General features: G+C 48.0%; 1 protein-coding gene across 1 annotated transcript in view; it reads left to right on the top strand.

Annotated features, from left to right (window-relative positions):
• Window positions 1-4,625: 4,625 nt before the first annotated feature.
• DNAJC5B (DnaJ heat shock protein family (Hsp40) member C5 beta) overlaps window positions 4,626-21,208 on the top strand; it is a 123,680-nt gene continuing 107,097 nt past the window's right edge. The window contains exon 1 of the mRNA XM_075316328.1: window positions 4,626-4,702. The gene's annotated coding sequence lies outside the window, so the exon portion shown is untranslated. The remainder of the gene's footprint in view (window positions 4,703-21,208) is intronic.

The raw sequence follows: 21,208 nt of genomic DNA, 5'->3' as shown, positions 1-21,208 counted from the left end.
CGGCAGTGAGTTCACATTACCGGCCGTGGGAAATGACCGGTAATTACCTCTGCTGTCTGCTGCATTCATTCAGCGCTGTGTCTGTGACAGTCGCGGCTGGATGTAAGCAGCGCAGGACCTGTGGATTACGCCGGAGCTTTGGTGCGGGAGGGGTTAATAAAAGGGTGAACGAGGCTTGTTTGTTTTATTTAAAATAAAGGATTTTTCGGTGTCTGTGTTTTATTCACTTTACTTACGGGTTGATCATGTCAGCTGTCACATAGACGCTGCCATGATCAAGCCTGGAGTTAATGGCGGTGATCCACCACCATTAACCCCTTGTATTACCTTGCTGCCACTGCTACACGGCAGCAAGAAGAGCCGAGGACACGCCGGTGCTGCCGCATAATGCATGCGACAGCTGCGGCTGATATTCTCGGCTGCGGGAGGTGGGAGGGAGGCGGGGGACATTATCCCTGCCCCTCTCCCTCCCCAGCCTGAGAATACCGGGCCGCCGCTGTGTGCTTACCTCGGCTGGACGGTAAATATGCAGCGGAGCCCACGTTCTTTGTTTTATATATTTCCGTTTTTTTTCTATGTGTGTTCTATGTGTCTGTGATCTATGTCTGTGATGTCTGTGTGTGTCTGTGATCTGTGTGTGTTTACTCTCTGCTCTGCTTCCTCTTCCTGTAATGACATCACTTCCCTGCAAAACCGCAGACAAGCGATGTACATTACCGCAGGTAAACCGCGAAATACCGCAGGGAATAACGCAGGAAAACTCAGTGAACCGCACAGAATTTGCTTCCTGCGTTATTCCCTGTGGGATTTCATGATTAACATTGGAGTCAATGGAGTGAAATCCCGCAGCGACGTGCGGAAAAGAAGTGACATGCAATTGTTTTTGCTGCGGGAATCCCGCAGCAAAACATGCAGCTATCAAATTCCGCCTAGTGCGCACAGGATTTTTTTTGCCCATAGGTTTTGCTGGTGATTCACTGCAGAGATGTTATGAACATTTTTTGCAGCGAAACATGCAGCAAAACCGCAAAAAATCCGCGGCAAAATCCGGTAAGTGCGCACATAGCCTAAATGTAACAGGATGGGAAGAGTGCTTAGAAGGAAAACTCACAAAAAAACAAAGGAAAAAGCATTAGAGATGATTCGGATAATCCTTAACTGAGTAGCTGGGACTCCAAACATCCATCTCTCTTGGAATATAGCCAGCAAAGTAAGCATGTACATGGTGAGACTAAATGGCCTTTCCAAAGATGTGATAAGGCAAACCAAGCTAGAAAGTGAAAACACCTGAATAGAAGTAAACAGGCAACAGGGCAAAAGAAAGGAAAGACAAGATAACTACCAGCAGTTGAACATAGACAAAGCAGGCTGTGGTCTAACAGAGTGAAACAGGCCACATAACCAGAGGTCACCGAATGGAGCTTCGGAGTTGAGCCATGACAGTACCCTCCCTTCTACAAGGGGCCAATGGACCATCAGGAACCACTCTGACAACACTGATGAAACTCTCTTATCAGGCGATCCGCATGAAGGTCGTTCGAATTAACCAGAAGTTATATTTAGGACCGTAACCCTTCAACTTGACAAGCTATTGCAAACAGTGCCTGGATCCCAGATCTCACTCTATTTGATACTCCCGATCTTCCACATACACTTCAATAATTAATGTCCAGAGGACTAAGCGTCCCTTTCAATCTCTTTAGAAGGGAAAATTAAACGAGTTGTTGATTTTACAAGTTACAGGGAGTTTAAGCTTAATAGTTACAGGATTCAAAAGTTTAGTAATCCTCTACAGACCTACAAATTTGGGATCATATCTCCTACACGCCACTTTAAGATATACATTTTAAATGACAACAACACAAACTCCCCCAGCCAGTCTGCAGTTTTCTCTCTTTTTGGCCCAGTCACTAGTCACCAAAAGACTCCTTTAGACCTCCCTGCAGACTTCAATCAATTGGGAATAAAATTTCTCCTCCTCTGGCATGAAGGACTGCAAACCTCAAAAAACGGATGAAAAGCCCCACAACAAAAAAAGGCGCGGTAGCTGTGGAGATACACTTATTTAAAGCAAAGTCAGCAAGGGGCAGAAACTCTGACAAGTCTTCCTGATTAGATTAAATTAAACATCTCAAATATTGCTCGATCTCCTCAGTCTGACCATTAGTCTTGGGATGGTACCTTGAGGAAAATAACAAACTGAGACCCAATCTGGAGAAAAAAAAAACATGCCAAAATCTAGCCAAAAAATGTGACCTCTTTATCAGAAATAATGTTTTTGGGAACACCATGTAGCTTCATGAAATGAACAACGTAGCTAAGCTCTTAGCGGCAGGCAACATTAGAAGTGGAATAAAATCAACCATCTTGCTGAAACAGTCCACCACCACCCAAACAACAGTATTACCATCAGAATTAGGTAAAAAAGTGACAAAGTCCATGGACAAGTGGGTCCATGACTGTGATAGAGATAGGCAGGAGAACCCGCTGGAGTCTGACGAGAAGCTTTAGTCATGGGACAGACTCTACATTTACGAACATACTCATCAGCATCCTTACAAGCATTCTGTCAACAAAAGGACCTAGAAAGAGATCTACAAGTGGCAGAAGAATTCGGATGCGTGGCCAAAATGTATTCTAGTCCTGTAGCCGCTGGAATCTACTTCCACTCCTCCATGATGACATCATGGAGCTGGTGGATGTTAGAGACCTTGCGCTCCTCCACTTTCTGTTTGAGGATACCCCGCAGATGCTCCGTTTAGTTTAGATCTGGAGACATGCTTGGCCAGCAGCTTTGCCCTTAGGTTCTTTATCAAGGCAGTGGTCGTCTTGCAGGTGTGTTTGGGGTTGTTATCATGTTGTAAGATTGCCCTGTGGTCCAATTTCCGAAGGAAGGGATCATGCTTTGCTTCAGTAGGCCACATTACATGTTGGCATTCATGCTTTTCTCAATGAACTGTAGCTCTCCACAGCCAGCAACACTCAAGCATCCCCACACAACATGACATTCCCACCACCATGCTTGACTGTAGGCAAGACACACTTGTTTTTGTACTCCCCACCTGGTTGCTGCCACACACGCTTGACACAATCTTGGTGTCATCAGACCACAGGATATAATTCCAGTAATCCATGTCCTTAGTTTGTTTGTCTTCAGCAAACTGTTTGTGGGCTTTCTTGTGGATCATCTTTAGAAGAGGCTATTTTCATGGATGACAGCCATGGAGACCAAATTGATGCAGTGTGTGGCGTATGGTCTGAGCACTAACAGGCTGACCCCTATCTAATTTAGAAAGACAACCTTTGGATATGACGCTGAGTAAGTACACTCAACGCTTGATCGACCATGGTGAGGCCTGTTCTGAGTGGAATCAGTCTTATTAAACTGCTGTATGGTCTTGGCCACCGTGCTGTAGCTCAGTTTCAGGGTGTTGGCAATTTTCTTATAGCCTAGGCAATTTTTATGTAGAGCAACAATTATTTTTTTCAGATCCTCTGAGAATTCTTTGCCTTGAGGTGCCATGTTGATCTTCCAGTGACCAGTATGAGAGAGTGTGAGCAATAACACCAAATGTAACACACCTGCTCCCCATTCACATCTGATACCGTGTAACATTAATGAGTCACATGACATTTCGGAGGGAAAATTGCTAATTAGGCATAATTTGGCCATTTTCATTTAGGGGTGTACTCACTTTTGTTGCCAGTGGTTTAGATACTAATGGCTGTGTGTTGAGTTTGAGGGCACCAAATTTACACAAGTTGTACACTGATTACTGTACATTGTATCAAAGTGTCAGATCTTCAGTGTTGTCCCATGAAAAGATATAATAAAATATTTACAAAAATGTGAGGGGTGTACTCACTTTTGTGATCAATTGAGGATCTGAAAATGGTTTCTTTTCTGCATGGGGAAGCTTCAGAGGGTTTTGCTTATTTCCAGAACTCTCTTTTGTAATGGACTCATATTAAAGTGTATAGATTTTGTTTCACCAGATTTAATTAAAAATACAACAGATTTTTTTGCTTTTAAGTCTTTTTGCCAAGTCGAAGTATTCAATCTAGCCATTTCAAGGAGACTTTACATAAAGGATTTCTTGAAAGATTCTAAAAGTTGTGGAATAGTTTTCGGCAAAGCATAGAATTTAATCTTGATCACCACTAGGGGGCGCTATGCGCATGTAATATATGTTGATCGAAACTCCATAAATAAAAGAAAGACTATAAGTAGGAAATCCAATGTTGGAATACAATATAAAACAAGATATTCTTCAGTCATATATGTGGTAGATACCTGATTTTAGTTGGGGCTTTATAAAAAGAGATACTTGCTTCATTTTGGGAAATGTCTTATTGTGTAGCTAAGACATAAGATTAGCCATTAATTTTTAAAGTTTTTGCCCAATTAGTCCTGTATATAATTTTCTCGCTGTAGGTTTTGCTCCTGCGTCTCATCTTCGTATACAGTCAGCTCTGTATCTCCATCCGTCTATATATTGCTGTATGGTTATACCTGCAAGATCCCCTTATATCTGTGATATCACAGCAGCTACCTGGCTTCATTAATATTTTAACACTTCTTAGGTTTTCAGGAGAGCTCATGGATACAATTTCAAAGTGACAATGAGTAATTTGACCCTATCGCTACCCCAAGCTCCATGCTCTTACCTGGAGAGGAATAAAGGCAGGAGCATTTCCGCAGGTAAGCGATGGCTAAACTTATTTTATTTCTTCTTAATATGAGATTATAGGACATACTACAATAATAAAGCCTTAGGTTACATAATAGCGAGGGCAGCTAATGCTTCACGTGGAGATTGCTTTGACTTCACCGTCATAGCCAGGTCAGACGACATTTCCATCATTACTGCCTTACACGTCATTTACTGACACCTCCACTCATATTAATATTACAACTCCTACTATCCGACTATTTTTGTGACCTTTGCTCAGATAGCCGTCACTGTCATTTCATTCATCTTGTGTAATGGCTTTGACAAGTCTGTCAAGGCGACAAGCATAATGTTTTATGTCCATATTGTGGTATCATGTAGGTTAATTACTTCTATCAGTTACTATGTTTTGCTACCTCTTCTGAGAGCAACATGATGTAGGGGTAGAGATCCTGATGCCAGCTATGCATCCCCTACTGGGGCACTTTGGATACTTTTAATAAAATCCCCATTTTATTTAGTGCAGATCAACCAGTTCTCTAAATGCTGGTCTGTATAACCCCACCCACACCCATGATTGTCAGCTTTCAGTGTACACTGTGCATAAACAGAAAACTGCCAATCAGTGGTGGGGGCGTACTTGTACAAAGTCTATTAGCATGAAGGACTACATGGCAGCAGGTGTCGCGGGCGGAGGGGTGGGAACGCCGCTCGCCTGGGATCGCTGGTGCTCGGGTCCGGTGCTTCTGCTCCTCGGTGGCTCGAGCACGGGGCTGGACCCAGGGCTCGAGCAGCGCCTCCTTGCCCACGAGTGAAAAAGGGAGGTTGTTGGTGGGTATTTGGGGATGTCGGTCGTGACGCCACCCACGGGTTGTGGTGATGGTGGGCACCACCGCTGCTGGTGACGGGGGATCCCGGGAGCGATGGCGGAGAGCAGCTAAGGTGTTGACCCCTCCGTGGGTAGGGGCTGTTGGTCCCGGTGCCCGGTTGGGGTAGTAGGGAGGATGTATAGGTGCAGGTGCAGAGGCCGGATGCGGGAAGGCAGCGTGGGCACGGGTGCAATGTTGCGGTGCAGTGCGGTGCGGTGCCGGATAGCACTGTTGTACTCACTCAGACACAGAAGGACAGAGTCTCTGGTAAACCAAATGGATGAATGGATGGGGCCCACAGCCGGCTGCGGTGTTCTCGCTCACGGGTTGATGGTGGCTCTCGTTTTCCTGCACCTGTGTATGTGTATTTGACTCCTATGGCTTCCCACGGGTAGTCCGCTCCCCAGCGTGTACGTGTCGGGAGAGCCCATTTGCCCGCAGGCGCTGTCCCTTGGATCTCTGGCCCTTGGCGGTGGCACTTATCCGGACGGGTTGGGCTGTTGCCTTCTGACGGGACTTGGTTGGGAATGAACCCCTGAGGTCCAGACCGCAATCAGATAATTTGACCTTTTCGGCGGCTCCTAGCCTAGTCGGGGTCTGAGTACCCTGCCTTGGTGCTTGGCTTCAATCTGCTCCCCGGTTCGGTACCGGCGGGCCACTACCCGACCCCGGTCCTACGGTTCCGCTGACCTCCACCAACTCCTGCAGACGGCCACCACCGTCTGCCGACCTTGCTGAACGTGCCTGGGCTCCAACCCAGACACACACAGTTTTTACTCCTCTCACTTCCACTGTCCTGAACTGAACTGTCTGCTTTTCCTCCAGGCCTGTGAACTCCTTGGTGGGTGGGGTCAACCGCCTGGCTCCGCCCCACCTGGTGTGGACATCAAGCCTGGAGGGTGGCAACAAGGATTTGATTGACTGGTGTCACCTACCCAGGGGAGAGTGTGTGTGTGTGGTGTTCTGTACTGTGACCCCTGGGGGTCCAGGGCGTCACACAGGTTTACTAGTCAATCTGATGCTGATAAAACTATGGTTTTATTGGAGCTACAGCGAGCAGCCAAGTAAGTGACACATTGCTGGAACCAGGGTCTTTATCTTTACATTATGCTGCTTTCAGATTAGGTGGCAAAACCCTTGTGACCTATTTTTTAATATCCACCACTATACATCTTTAGGATATTATAACTGCCCACAAGGCTGGTTGGTTGGTTGATTGTGTTGGGTTGCATTCCCAGTGCCTAGTTGACTTTCCGGTAAAGCTGAACAAACCTTTGTAGGTTCGGTTCGCTGGCATCAAATGAACCGAGCCTCCACGTATCCAAACCTTGCCCGAGAAGGTCCAAAAACACTGATTGTCAGTTTGAGTCTCTGCCCACATATAGCCAGCCATAAGCAGATCACTTCCGGGGGAGGGTGGGTAGGCGTTTTAAATTTTTTTTTGTTTGCATACTGCATCCTATTACGCTGATGTTACCCCACAGTGCGAGCCGTTCAAACACTGCAAGTAGATTGCACAGGGCTGAGCACCAGGCGTACCAGAGCACAGCGTTGCCTGTGCAGGTTAAGTTTGCACGTAAAGTATCCGAACTCTGAACAGAACCTCAGGTTCACTCATTTCTACTTGCAGGCCCCTCAAGCATTACATTGATTACCTCTTTCTTTAGTGCTAAATGGACGTAGCCACAATTTGTTTTTTACATATATTTCATATACAGTACAGGCCAAAAGTTTGGACACATCTTCTCATCTCTAGAACAACTGTTAAGAGGAGACTTTCTGCAGCAGGCCTTCATGGTAAAATAGCTGCTAGGAAACCACTGCTAAGGACAGGGAACAAGCAGAAGAGACTTGTTTGTGCTAAAGAACATAAGGAATGGACATTAGACCAGTGGAAATCTGTGCTTTGGTCTGATGAGTCCAAATTTGAGATCTTTGAATCCAGCCACCGTGTCTTTGTAGAAAAGGTGAAGGAGGGACTCTACATGGCTGGTTTCCACCGTGAAGCATGGAGGAGGAGGTGTGATGGTGTGGGGGTGCGTTGCTGGTGACACTGTTGGGGATTTATTCAAAATTGAAGGCATACTGAACCAGCATGCCTACAACAGAATCTTGCTGCGGCGTGCTATTCCATCCAGTTTGCGTTTAGTTGGACCATCATTTATTTTTCAACAGTACAATGACCCCAAACACACCTCCAGGATGTGTAAGGGCTATTTGACTAAGAAGGAGAGTGATGGGGTGCTACACCAGATGACCTGGTCTCCACAGTCACCAGACCTGAACCCAATCGAGATGGTTTGGGGTGAACTGGACCGCAGAGTGAAGGCAAAAGGGCCAACAAGTGCTAAGCATCTCTGGGAACTCCTTCAAGACTGTTGGAAAACCATTTCCGGTGACTACCTCTTGAAGCTCATCAAGAGAATGCCAAGAGTGTGCAAAGCAGTAATGAAAGCAAAAGGTGGCTACTTTGAAGAACCTAGAATATAAGACATATTTTCAGTGGTTTCACACTTTTTTAAGTATTTTATTCCACATGTTTTAATTCATAGTTTTGATGCCTTCAATGTGAATCTACAATTTTCAGAGTCTTAAAACAAAGAAAACTCATTGAATGAGAAGGTGTGTTCAAACTTTTGGTCTGTACTGTATATATAATTTGAACACAACAATCTCATATGAATCAGCATAGGGGAATCGCATCCCTCCTATACAATGAGTAGTCGTCATGTGACCACTTGTATGCTAGTTGCACACTTACAGTCACATGCCAACGAGCTGCACTTTTTAATTCCCTCAATGTTTAATGAAAAACTACAACCCCTCCTTCATAGAGAGAAGCAGAAAGAAAAGATAGCTGTCAGGTAACTGTGAGAATGCAAAACGCATATCAGTGGTCACGTGATAATCACTGGAACCTGAAAGCAGAGTCAAACCTAGTGCGTATATTACACGCTTTTGGGATTGGGCACACTACAGTTCTTACTTTTATGATTAAAGTGATTGTTTTGTGATCAAAGTCTGCAGTCACTCTGTGTTAGACTGCACCCTACTTTTTTAACATAGCCATGTATGTTATGTGACAAGCTATGGATTGTTACATATGTAAAGGATCAGACCCAATAACAGCACTTGGATACATCACTAGAACCACCATCAGTACAGAAACCTATCACTAGAACCATCATCAGTACAGGAATATATCACCAAGCTTAGTACAGAGATTAATTGTAATGTCAGGCCAGACTTATATAAAATTGTATTGCATGAACCTACAATGCCTAGTATATAATTAACAATGGTAAGGAGATACTGATAGTTGTTGTTACCTGCCATCATCCGATTATGGACCATACAGGAACCACACTACTGATGAGACATAGTCAGTATCTGAAATAAACATTTATACTCAGGTAACATCTTCTCTGGCTGGATTAGTTCTCTTTCTTTTCTTTTCCATCTTATCCAGATGCCATGATGACTTTTCCTATGCACAGCTCATCTTTACAGATGCCTATCTTCTTCGGTCTTCTGCAGCACATTCTAACATGGTGCCCTTAAAAATATCTGCCTTATTCTGTGCCCCCGAATTAAGAATTGTCCCTCACTGTGCTCCCAGTACAAAATATGATGCCCACACTCTCCCTTTTATGGTACATGGCTTCTCCTTTCCATACTGGGCCCCCTTCTCACATTATCCTCCTCATAATGATCCACCCTATACTGCCAAATCTCTACACTGTGCCCCCTTCTCACATTCCTACCCCCTTTGCATACTGTTTCCTACATACTGTGCCCTCACACTGTCCATCCAAATGACCCAGTGTCTGTACTGTGTCACATTACACTTCTCTCCCCCATACTATCCCCTCACACTTTTCTCTCCAAATATTGATCATCACATATTTTTGTCACCCCACGCTGCCCCCTAAATATACTGCCTCCTCACACAACCCACTCTCTATGCTGTACCCTTTACATTTTCATGTGTATACTATCCACTCACATATTTCTCCCCTTTCTCCCCCATTCTGTCCCCTAATACTCCCCCTTTTACTGACCCGTCAAACATTTCCCCTTCTATACTGTCTCCTCACACATTTTTTCCCTCTTTTCCTATACTGACTCTTCACACATTATTTCCCCTCTATATAATGACTCATCACAAATCCCCACCTCCCCATATTGTCTCCTCATACATTTCCCCTGCTCCTCATACTCTCTTCTCACATATTTCCACCCCTACCTATTCAGTCTCTTTACACATTCCACCCTCCCCATACTGTCTCCCAATAGATTTTCCTTTTCCTCATATGTTTACTTTCCCCATACTATCTCCTCATACATTTTCTCCCCCTCACTCCACTGTCTGTTCACATTCCTCCTTTCCTTTGATTTCCTTTCATTTCTCCTTTTGGGAGAGCTTGCAATGATGATGTTAACCACCTTTGCTGAGCAATGAAGTGTCATCAGCTGTTTGATCAACTGACCTGATCATGCTGCTGATGTCACCCTGACCTGGAATTGCTGGCAGTCAGGGCTTAAATTGTACTTGCGTCTGAAAGATGTGAGTACAATTAAATTCAGGGAACAGGTGGTTTATTACTTCTCTGAGCTTGCTGTCAATTTGACAATGAGCTCAGAGAACGTCTGAATCCCACTCCAGGAGGGGTATGTGTGCTGAAAAATTCTACCTCCTTGGAGATGCCTCAGATCACCACATTAGGTGGCCAGATGGCTCTCCCATGGGCAAATATCCTGCCTTTTCCTCCTAGATGCTCCCCTATGAGTAGGAGCAGCCCCACTGTCCCAAACTCCCTACTTTTGAAAGAAGCATCTCTCAGCAGGCTGGATTTTTATTGTTTAATTATTTTTGTAATGGCTCATCCTTTCTTCAACCAGATGATAACAAGAGTCAGATATAACTTGCAGATGATTGCCCACATTCCTATAACAATCTCAGTTACCAGAATTTCCAGAAGGAGAAAAGAACTCCTACTGCCAGTGTTAAATATTAGAAAAAATTGCATGAATATATTTTCTGACTACAGATGAGTGATTCTGACAACATTAGAATTGCACAAAATGTGCAGATTTTCCTGAGAAATTTGATTTGCACTGAAGTTAATCACTGCAACTTGAATACTCCATAGTATGCTCTGGGGTCTTTTTATATCCTAGCGCATAATACTTGTAAGATGTAAAACACAAAACTACTCTCTCCTCACTGCTCATCTGTCCGTCCCTCACTGTCCACCTTTTTGTCCTCTGAGCCGCCTCTTCTTTCCCTGTCGCTAGCCACACGGACATGCAGCATGCAGTGATCTCTGAGGTCCAGTCGCAGCTGGAAGTCTTGACCATGAGTAAACAGATTTGAGCTACAATGGCAAAAGAGAAGGCTCACTTTCCGCCTTCCAGTCTTTTTCTTTACATTGTCACATCTTCAACCTGTTCACTCTAGGTCGGGACTTCTGACCTTGACGAAGCCGCATTGGCTACTGCATCTCACATGTTCATGACATGCAGTGCGCAGTGATATATGAGGTCTGTTCATGCCCAGAAGTCCTGGCTAAGAGTGAACAGGCCAGGAGATTTGGTGCAATGAGGAAAAGAAAAGGCGGCTCTGAGACCTGGATGGCGTGCAGGAAAGGGGTTACACAGGTGAGTGGTGAGGTGATTACAAGCTTTTTTCTGTGTTTTAAACATTAAGGCTGGAAACACATTTATGCGAGTAAAATCGGTCCGACTGGGCTGAAAAAAACTCGGCTGATTTTAGTTCACGTTAGGTCCGAGTGCAACGCAAGTGCGATGCTTTTTCTGAATAAATTAATGATTTTACTAGCGTGTGTAATGCGTGTGTAATGCGTGTGTAATGCGTATTTTTTACTATGCCATCTGCCATTCAGCACTGTTACATGGCCGCTGACAGCAGACACAGACAGCCATGTAGCAGAGCTGAATGGCAGATGACAGCAGACACAGACAGAGCCGCACGATCAGAATGAACTCGGGTGAACTTCACCCGACTTCATTGTCATGCTGTGGCTCTGTCTGTGCCGCGTCCTGATTAGCGGTCACCTGTGAAGGACTCACCGGTGACTGCTAATCCCCCGAGTGACTGAAGTTAGCAGCCCTCTATCATACTCACCGATCCCCGACGCCGCGCTGCACGGCATTCACACTGCTCCAGCGGCTTTTACTATTTTGAAAAAGCCGGCCGCTCATTAAACAATCTCGTATTCCCTGCTTTCCCCGCCCACAGGCGCCTATGATTGGTTGCAGTGAGACACCCCCCCACGCTGAGTGACAGGTGTCTCACTGCAACCAATCACAGCAGCCGTTGGGCGGGTCTTTACTGTACAGGCAGTGAAATAAATAAATAATTTAAAAAAACGGCGTGCGGTCCCTCCAATTTTAATACCTGCCAGATAAAGCCATACGGCTGAAGGCTGGTATTCTCAGGATGGGGAGCCCCAAGTTATGGGGAGCCCCCCAGCCTAACAATATCAGTCAGCAGCCGCCCAGAATTGCCGCATACATTATATGCGACAGTTCTGGGACTGTACCCGGCTCTTCCCGATTTACCCTAGTGCGTTAGCAAATCGGGGTAATAAGGAGTTAATGGCAGCCCATAGCTGCCACTAAATCCTAGATTAATCATGTCAGGCGTCTATGAGACATCCTCCATGATTAATCTGTAAGTTACAGTAAATAAACACACACACACATGAAAAAATCATTTATTAGAAATAAAAAACACAAACAAATTCCCTCATCACCAATTTAATCAGCCCCAAAAAGCCCTCCATGTCCGGCGTAATCCACGGACCTCCAGCGTCGCTTCCAGCTTTGCTGCATGGAGGTGACCGGAGCTGCAGCAGACACCGCCACTCCTGTCACCTCCAAGCAGCAACTGAGGTGAGTAGCGCGATCAGCTGAGCTGTCACTGAGGTTACCCGGTGGCCGCCACTGGATCCAGCGGTGGCCGCGATTAACCTCAGTGACACCTCAGTAGATCGCGCTACTCACCTCAGTTGCTGCTTGGAGGTGACAGGAGCGGCGGTGTCTGCTGCAGCTCCGGTCACCTCCATGCAGCAAAGCTGGAAGCGACGCTGGACCATCCTGGATTACGCCGGACATGGAGGGCTTTTTGGGGCTTATTAAATTGGTAATGAGGGAATTTGTTTGTGTTTTTTATTTCTAATAAATGATTTTTTCATGTGTGTGTGTGTGTTTATTTACTGTAACTTACAGATTAATCATGGAAGGTGTCTCATAGACGCCTGACATGATTAATCTAGGATTTAGTGGCAGCTATGGGCTCCTTATTACCCCGATTTGCCAACGCACCAGGGTAAATCGGGAAGAGCCGGGTACAGTCCCAGAACTGTCGCATATAATGTATGCGGCAATTCTGGGCGGCTGCTGACTGATATTGTTAAGCTGGGGGGCTCCCCATAACGTGGAGCTCCCCATCCTGAGAATACCAGCCTTCAGCCGTATGGCTTTATCTGGCTGGTATTAAAATTGGGGGGGACCGCACGCCGGTTTTTTTAATTATTTATTTATTTATTTCACTGCACAGTATACACCCGCCCACCGACTGCTGTGATTGGGTGCAGTGAGACACCTGTCACTCAGCGTGGAGGCGTGTCTCACTGCAACCAATCATAGGCGCCTGTGGGCGGGGAAAGCAGGGAATACGAGATTGTTTAATGAGCGGCCGGCTTTTTCACAATAGTGAAAGCCGCCGCAGCAGTGAGAAAGCCGTGCAGCGCCACGCCGGGGATCGTGGAACGGTAAGTATGAGAGAGGAGGGGAAAATGACCGACAGACTGTGAGAGAGGGACAGAGATAGTGACGGACCGACAGAGAGAATAGAGACCGAGAGGGAGAAACCAACTGACAGAGAATAGTGATTGACAGACAATGTGAGACATCGCTCGTTTCCAGTGTTTTAGGAAGCATGCGAGAAATGTATTTAGAAAATCGGATGTCACTAGGATGGTGTGAGTGCCGTCCCGTGACATCCGATTTTTTACACGCTCCCATAGACTTGCATTGGAGAGACTCGCAGTAGAAACTCGCAAAAAAGCAGCATGCTGCGATTTTTTTCTCAGTCCGATTTGGACTGAGAAAAAAATCGCAGATGAGAGCTGAATCATTCACTAACATGTGTCCGATTCCAATGCGAGATTTTCTGTGAGAAGCAGCCCTAACCGTCTGACTGACCTGATACCGATTTGGTGAATTTGCACGAAGCAAATTTACAAAAATCTTCATTCTCAAAAATACAAATTTTTGTATATTTGGATATCCGAGTAAAATTAAATTTCCCTTGAATAAATTTGCTCATCTCTTATTCTGACACATATGAGGAATGTGTTAAATCTTTTTAAAGTCTTGTGTTACTGCTAGGAAGGGATGAATTTAAGAAACTAAACGTTATGGGTCAGCTGCAGTAATATGCGTCCAGTGATCAAGCCTCTTAATGAATTTCACACATTTTTCAGCTGCCATACTCCAGCATAAGAAATGTAAATGTACTCAAGTTAGAGAATGGTGTACCTTAATGTTGTAATTTACGCCACTCTTGAAGCATAAGGATCATGAATTTGTCACATCACTTGTCACGGCTTGGCCTCGCCCCCCCAAAATGTTGGAATTGGCATAAAAGTCCCATCAAATGCACCATAAATAGCAACATTTTTGAGACATTTCAAACAGTACTGCTTGCTGAATTGGGGCTTAAAACGTTGACTAGAAAACTGTGGAAAAAAGTGTGCCACCCCTCGTGTCAGCTGCCGGGCTGCTCGGATCTGGATCCGCAGTGGCTCGAAGGGTGTCCGGACCTGGGGGTCGTGCGGCCACTCAAGTGAAGGGTGTATTTACAGGGGATTGTGTTAGAGTTCGTGACGCCACCCATGGTGTGTGGTAATTTGGAGTACCACCGCTGCAGTTGGGAGTACCCGGGGGTGATGGAATGGGGCAGCCAGGTGTTAGAACCCTCCACGGGTGGAGAGATTGCCCCGGGACTCGGTGATGGTGTTTGGGTGACTGCCATGGGGAGTGAAGGGGGTCACTTGCGTACTCACTCAGTCCATTAAGCTGACACCAACAACTGGATAAACCAAAGTTCTGGATACCGCTGCCGCTGAGGGGAGCTAGTTTGGGTCCTGTCCCCAATGGTGCTGCCTGGTGATCCGTGACCTGTCTCCTGGCACTAAGTTTACTTCTCTGTTGGTCCCGGTAGTATGGAACTTGCCGGGTCTCGCTCCCCACTATGGCTAAGTGTGGGAGCTTGCTCTCAGGGTTCATGCTTGGGATTTCCTGGACCGTTTTAGTGGAAAGTCCTATCCCCCTCGTTGCGCTAGTACCCAATTCTGGAGCGGGTGGAAAGCGGATCTTGAAGGCTCCATTCTCGCAGGGTAAATTGTCAGGTTGCTTGAAGCTACTCCGTGACCTAGGGTCCATATACCCCGTCGCACCCTGGTCCCAGCTCGGTGATGGTGCAAGGCCACCGGCTGTCCTCCTCGACAGTTCCATGCCCCTTGCCATGATCCCCTGTGACCAGGGGTCCAGCTCCTCTAGGCCCAGACCACCATCTGCCACCTAGACAGTTTCTAGGAGCCCTGCTCCTGACCTCCTCTCAACTTCACTTCCAACACAACACTCTCTCTACTCCTGACACTCCTGACCTCCTCTAACCAACCTCCCAAGTGGGCGACCCTATTCCACTCAGGCCGTCCACTGGTGTGTCTGGTGAGTGTGGTGCAGAGTGTACCTAGGTTTTAATTGGCTAATGTAGGCAACACCATGTAGTTTGGGACCCATAACCAAGAAGGAGGTGGATATTGCACGGGAGGGCAGATTATACAATACCTTGTGATGACCTGATAGTCCAGGGGCGTCACATTCCCCCTTGGTTAAACGTTGCTCGTCCTCGAGCTACAGGACATCAGAGGTTTTATTTTTTTTTCAAAACTACAAAAGTAGAAAAAGGAACATTTTTATTTACAAGATACATCCCACATTAGGGAGGCTGGGTACTTGAACATTACGTAACTTTAGAGTTTGTTAAACCAACGATGGAACGCTACCAGTTAAGTTAGTAGCGGAGGCTCAACCTGCTCCGTTGCAGCCTCTTCCTGTGACAGTCCAGTCCCAATGTCCCGGATCCCATTAACCAGCCACCAAAACAACCTGACCCGCTGCATACCTATTGTGGGTTCGTGACCAGGGTAAGGTCCCGGGTGTTGTGAAAGACAACTCTGGTGGGCACAGGAGGTGCAACTATTTACAATACACAAGTCTGTGTTGGTCACAACCAGTCCTATGACCATGGTCCATATTTAATATAACATTGGTGCATATATGTAACGAAATCCATGCACTGGGGTACACACTATACAGTATAATCTTCTCGTCAATCAGGTAACTCTCTCTGTTCATTTAAGCCTTGTTGATTAAACACTTATCTTCTACCATTCTCTCTATATGAAAAATAACAAACTTAGGAAAATAATAAAGGAAACACAGATGCCTAACAGCTCTGCAATAACATTTGCATTTTACACTACCGCTCACTTGGAGGCTGGTAGTCAATGGCAGCGGCTGGCAGAACCCGCTCATTAACCATAGCGAGCCGCTTCACATCTAGAGCGTACCAGCCCTGTTCACTCCAATGCCGAGTGTGGGTGACCACCTCTCCCGGCTCCAGGTTACGACCCGGGTGGTTTCTCGGGAGATGTTGCTCTATATCTCTCCGAGCGACAAATACTTCTTCAGAGAGGCTCGCCTCCCAGAGGAAACCCCACTCTTTGTCGGGGTTAAACTGTTTTACATGTCCTCTGCCCCACGGCCCTCTGACACGGAAGGTGGCCTTCCTTAGATAATCCTTCTCTCTCAGCACGGGCAACAACCTCCCATTGCTGCTGGTCTGGATTCGTCACCTCCGGTTTCAGCTCTGGCTGGTGTCGTTCCCAGTAGGGGACGTCAGCGTCCGGCCTCGACTCTCTAGCTGGCATAGGCTGTAATTTTACTGTTGCGGTCCCAACAGCCGTCGGGATGCCGCGCGGTGGTGGAACCGGCAACTCCAGAGACTCCACCTCCGCTGTTGTGAAAGAAGGAACTGACTGCTCCGCAGCCGGGGTTGCAGAGTCCGGGTGCTCCGCCTCTAAGGACCATAATACACAATCAGAGTCTAAATCTCGTTTTCAAAAGCACTCTCCTGGTCTGAATAATGGAAACCTGACTTGCTGGTCTGAAGGTGTTAGCTTTCAGGAAGTATTTCCCTTTTATAAAAGACAATATAAATCCTTTGGCGCTAATGTGATGCCCTGGACTAGCCAGGTAGTCACATACATAACAACATAAACATACCCCCATGTGTCGCCCGGGGACCAGGGGTACTCAGATCCGGGCCACGGGGTCACTTCTGTGGGTATCACGGTGGCGTGACCCGGTCTGTGATCCCAGGCTCCACAGTAAAAGGGGATTTGGTAAGGGAGATTGTCCGTGACGCCACCCACGGTTGTGGTGAGGTTGTGACACCACCGCTGCTCTGGATGGGGATCCCGGGAGTGATGGTATGGAGCAGCTAGATGTTAGTTCTCCCCTCCGTGGGTAGGGGGTTGGTTGTCCCGGGGCCCGGTGAGGTAGGTGGATGGGTAGCAGGCGGGTTATGGGGCCTGGTGAGGTGCAGGGTCGCAGGGGCAGCGCTGTGCCGCACGGCACGGGGTACTCACTCAGTCAGTAATCACGACACAGTCCTTGGTAAAACACTCGGCTGGATGGACGGGTGCCCACAGACGGCTGCGGTTGTTGTTTCTCCCCTGACCCAGTTTGGTGGTGTAAGCCCTTTCTTCCACCTCCGTACACGCTCCTCCCCGGTTCGGTACCGGTGGACCACCGCCAAGCCCCGGCTACCTACGGTTCCACCAACTGTCTCCCCGGCTCCCTGCAGACGGCCACTACCGTCTGCCTGACTCTCTGCTGCACGAGGGCCCTAGGCTCCAATCCTAGGCCCCAGTCTGCGTCTGCCTCTCTGCAGACCTCCTCTCTCTTCCTCTCCTAGGACTTGACTGGGCTTGTTTCCTGCCTCAGGCCAGCTAACTCCTGGGTGGGCGACTCCATCTCCTGACTCCGTCCACCTGGTGTGTCAGTCTGAGCCCGAGGAAAGGAATCAAGTTTCACTGGGGATGTCTGCTGTGAAACTGCTGGGGGTGGGGGTGTGTGTGTGTTGTTACCTGTGGCCCCTGGCTTGTCCAGGGCGCCACACCCACCCTAGACAGTTACAGCAGTCAACCAAAAACCCTTGTTGCCTCCCTCCAGGGTCTGATGTCCACACCAGGGGGGGCGGAGCCAGGCGGTTGGCCCCACCCACCGAGGAGTTCACAGGCCTGGAGGCGGGAAAAGCAGTCAGATTGAGTTTGGAGTCGAGTTTGATAGCAGAGAGACTGCAAGTGTCTGGGTCGGAGCCCAAGCACTGACAGCAAGGTTGGCAGATGGTGGCCATCTGCAGGAGTTGGTGGAACTCTGCAAAGCCATAAGGACCGGGGTCGGGCGTCAGCCCGCCGGTCCTGGACCGGGGACCGGAGTGAAGCTAAGCACACAAGCAGGGCCATCGGACCCCGACCAGGCTTGGAGCCGCCGTCAATAGTCAAATCCGAGTGTGACAGGAACCCCAGGGGTTTCCCAACAACCAAGTCCTGACAGAAGGCAACAGTCCGCACCGTGAGGATATACAGCCACTGCCACAGGCTAGAGATCCAAGGGCCAGCGCCTGCGTGCAAAACGGGCTCCTACGGCACCTATATGCCGGGGAGCGGACTACCGGTGGGCAACCACAGGAGTTAGAACATTCTAACAGGTGCAGGGAAAGACAGCCACCATCAGCCATCCGGGGAGAGCACAACAACACTGCAGCCGGCTGCGGGACCTGTCCATCCGGCCGTTTTGGTTTACCAGAGACTCTGTCAGTGATTGTCTGAGTGAGTACACCAGCGCCGTCCGGCACCGCGCCGCGCTGTCCCTACAACCCTGCACCCCCAGCTATACAGCCTCAGGATCACCAACCCCCCTACCCACGGAGGGGACAACATCCTAGCTGCTCCCTACCATCTGTCCCGGGATCCCCGTCACCAGCAGCGGTGGTGCCATCATCACCATGTCCCGTGGGTGGCGTCACGAACTCTCTCTCCAAACAAACCATCCTTTTTCCCTCACGTGTGAGGAGTGCTGCTCGAGTCCCGGGTCCGGCCCACCACTCGAGCCACCGAGCAGCAGCAGCAGAAGCCCCGGACCCGAGCGTGGGGAGCGCGTCCCCTCCGCCCGCGACACTAACATGAGCAATATTTTGCACCTCTTTATTCCTGCAGTACTTTTGGTCCAAAAGGGGTATTCTCATCAGACTAGGGTCAGTCGAGCGTACAGCATCTGATACGAAAGCATCGGATGCGATATGCGAATGACACTCCGTTCAAGCCCTGCTCCAAGTTTGAGATGAGTGCCATTTTACTGTGATCTGATTCTCTCACATGTGAGAGTCGGAGAACAAGTGCGGAGAAGAAGACACATGATTTCAGATCAGGATCTACACATTACAGGGAGACGGTGATGATAATGTGATGCCCTGGCAAAACCAGGTAGTCACAGAGGTTGTACAAATCTCTCAGGTACAAATCTCCACCCTCCTTGGCTCACCAACACAAAAATCCACACCCAGGTGCACAACACCAGCCAGTAAAGCCTAGTCACCCCCTCATGACAATAGGGACACACCAGTGGGTGGGACCAGGTGGATGGGAACGCCCACCTAGGGGTCTTGAGGTATCAGGGGAGGGAACACAGTAGTCTAGTCTGGACAGTCAACAGTAGAGGAGTGTGAAGTGCAGTGGAGTCAGGGGTTGGGGCCCCTGGACTACCGGACTAGGTGGCAGACGCCAAGCAGGACCACAGGTGACGGAGATCCGGTCGCGGGAGACCTAAAGTGGACCGGGGTTGTAGCCCGCTGGTGCCGACACCGGGAATCTGGTCCGGAGGCCGTGCACAGTCGGAGTACCTGGACCCTAGGGCGAGGAAGGTTGCAAGCCCCTTGTCAATTGACCAGCCGGGGACAAGGCTTCAGGCCTTGTTCTAAAGAAGCCCAGAGAGCGAAACGGAAGCCCAATGGGGGGGATAGGGTGTCCATCAGAACCCACAGAGATCCCAAGGGTCAGATTTCGCGGGCCACAGCTCCCAACACACACAGTACTGGGAGTGGACTTCCCCATTCCAAGCGGAGTTGTCCCAGTGAAGACACAAACACTTATTGCAGGAGGAAGGGACCCCTGTTTGCTACACCCGGGTGTGGGACCCAAATACAGGCGGCGACCGGTCACTGGCAATTTGGTTTACCAATGGACTTCGTGTGCAATTCTTTGGAACTGTGAGTACACCAACCATCCCTGGTCCAACCCTGCATGACCCTCTCTGCAATCACCAACCACGTTCACCTGGGCCCCGGGACTACACCTCCCCTACCCGTAGAGGGGATTCCATCCGTGCTGCCCCGCTCCATCAGCCCCGGGCACCCACATACAAGGCAGCGGCGGTGTCACCATCCCTCACCGCAACCCACTTGTATCGTCACTGACAAATAAATCCCCTGTAAATACCCCCTTCCTACGGTTGTGAGGACGGATGGCTGTATGAGCCCGGATTACCATGGGAAGGGCAGTCTCCAGTAAAGGAGACCACCTATGCCAAACATGGTATCCGCGGTTTTAGATGTTGATCTCCCCAAGGTCAACCATCCTTACCTATGTAGTCTTCTACTAGGCATTGCTCTCACTAGCCAGTTTCCTACTCCACACTGATGAGGGGCAAATACCCCGAAACAGCTGTCTGTGGATGGATACCATGTTTGGCATAGGTGGTCTCCTTGACTGGAGACTGCCTTCCCATGGTTGTTCCTTCCCGGTGAAAGACCTGGCTAGTTTCCTGCCAGCGTTGAGAAACATGTGATGGTGTCTCCGCGGCATTCTTGTTTTGCACATTTTCAGAGAAGAGCGCCAATTACTAGACGGTGCAAACTAAAAGGCAGCATTCATGTGTAGTGCTTACTCTGCGGCTGAAAACTGATGCCACAGTGGTCTTTCACCTGTTTTCCTGCACTATTGTTTTTTATTTCGGGGCAACAGCTGTTTCACTTGCAAGACCACAAGTCCAATCGTGGTGAACCCGAGGCTGTTTCCTTGCAATATAAGATGTATGTGCAGGAAAACGGTGACAAGACCAGAGCGGCGCAGAGCCGCTGCTGTTTTCCGCCACAGTGTGACCGCAGCCTATTATTTCATTTTATGATTTAATATTTTAATATGTTTAAAATTTTTTAAACTTTTCTGTGTTCACGAGAAAAAAATACTTAGAACGCCAGCGCAACTTGAACGAGGCATTTACTGGCCTGCTAAAAGAGAAATAAGAAACAATAAGAATAAATTGAATTGATGCTAAATCGCTTAAGTAGTAAGCCAGTCAATAAAACATGAAACAGAAAGGAAATGAATAATGAACTTTATCACCTATAATTGCCATTAGATTTCCCTCAGGCATATAAGGTTTGGCTGGTGGAGTTAGTTTACAGAACAGCAACATAATTCCTTAAGGTATCATACAAAACTAAAT

The sequence above is a fragment of the Anomaloglossus baeobatrachus genome, chromosome 6 (assembly GCF_048569485.1).
Source record: "Anomaloglossus baeobatrachus isolate aAnoBae1 chromosome 6, aAnoBae1.hap1, whole genome shotgun sequence".
Classification (NCBI taxonomy): Eukaryota; Metazoa; Chordata; class Amphibia; order Anura; family Aromobatidae; genus Anomaloglossus; species Anomaloglossus baeobatrachus.
The sequence above is the reverse complement of the archived record's forward strand: the minus strand, read 5'-3'. Positions and strand labels throughout refer to the sequence as shown.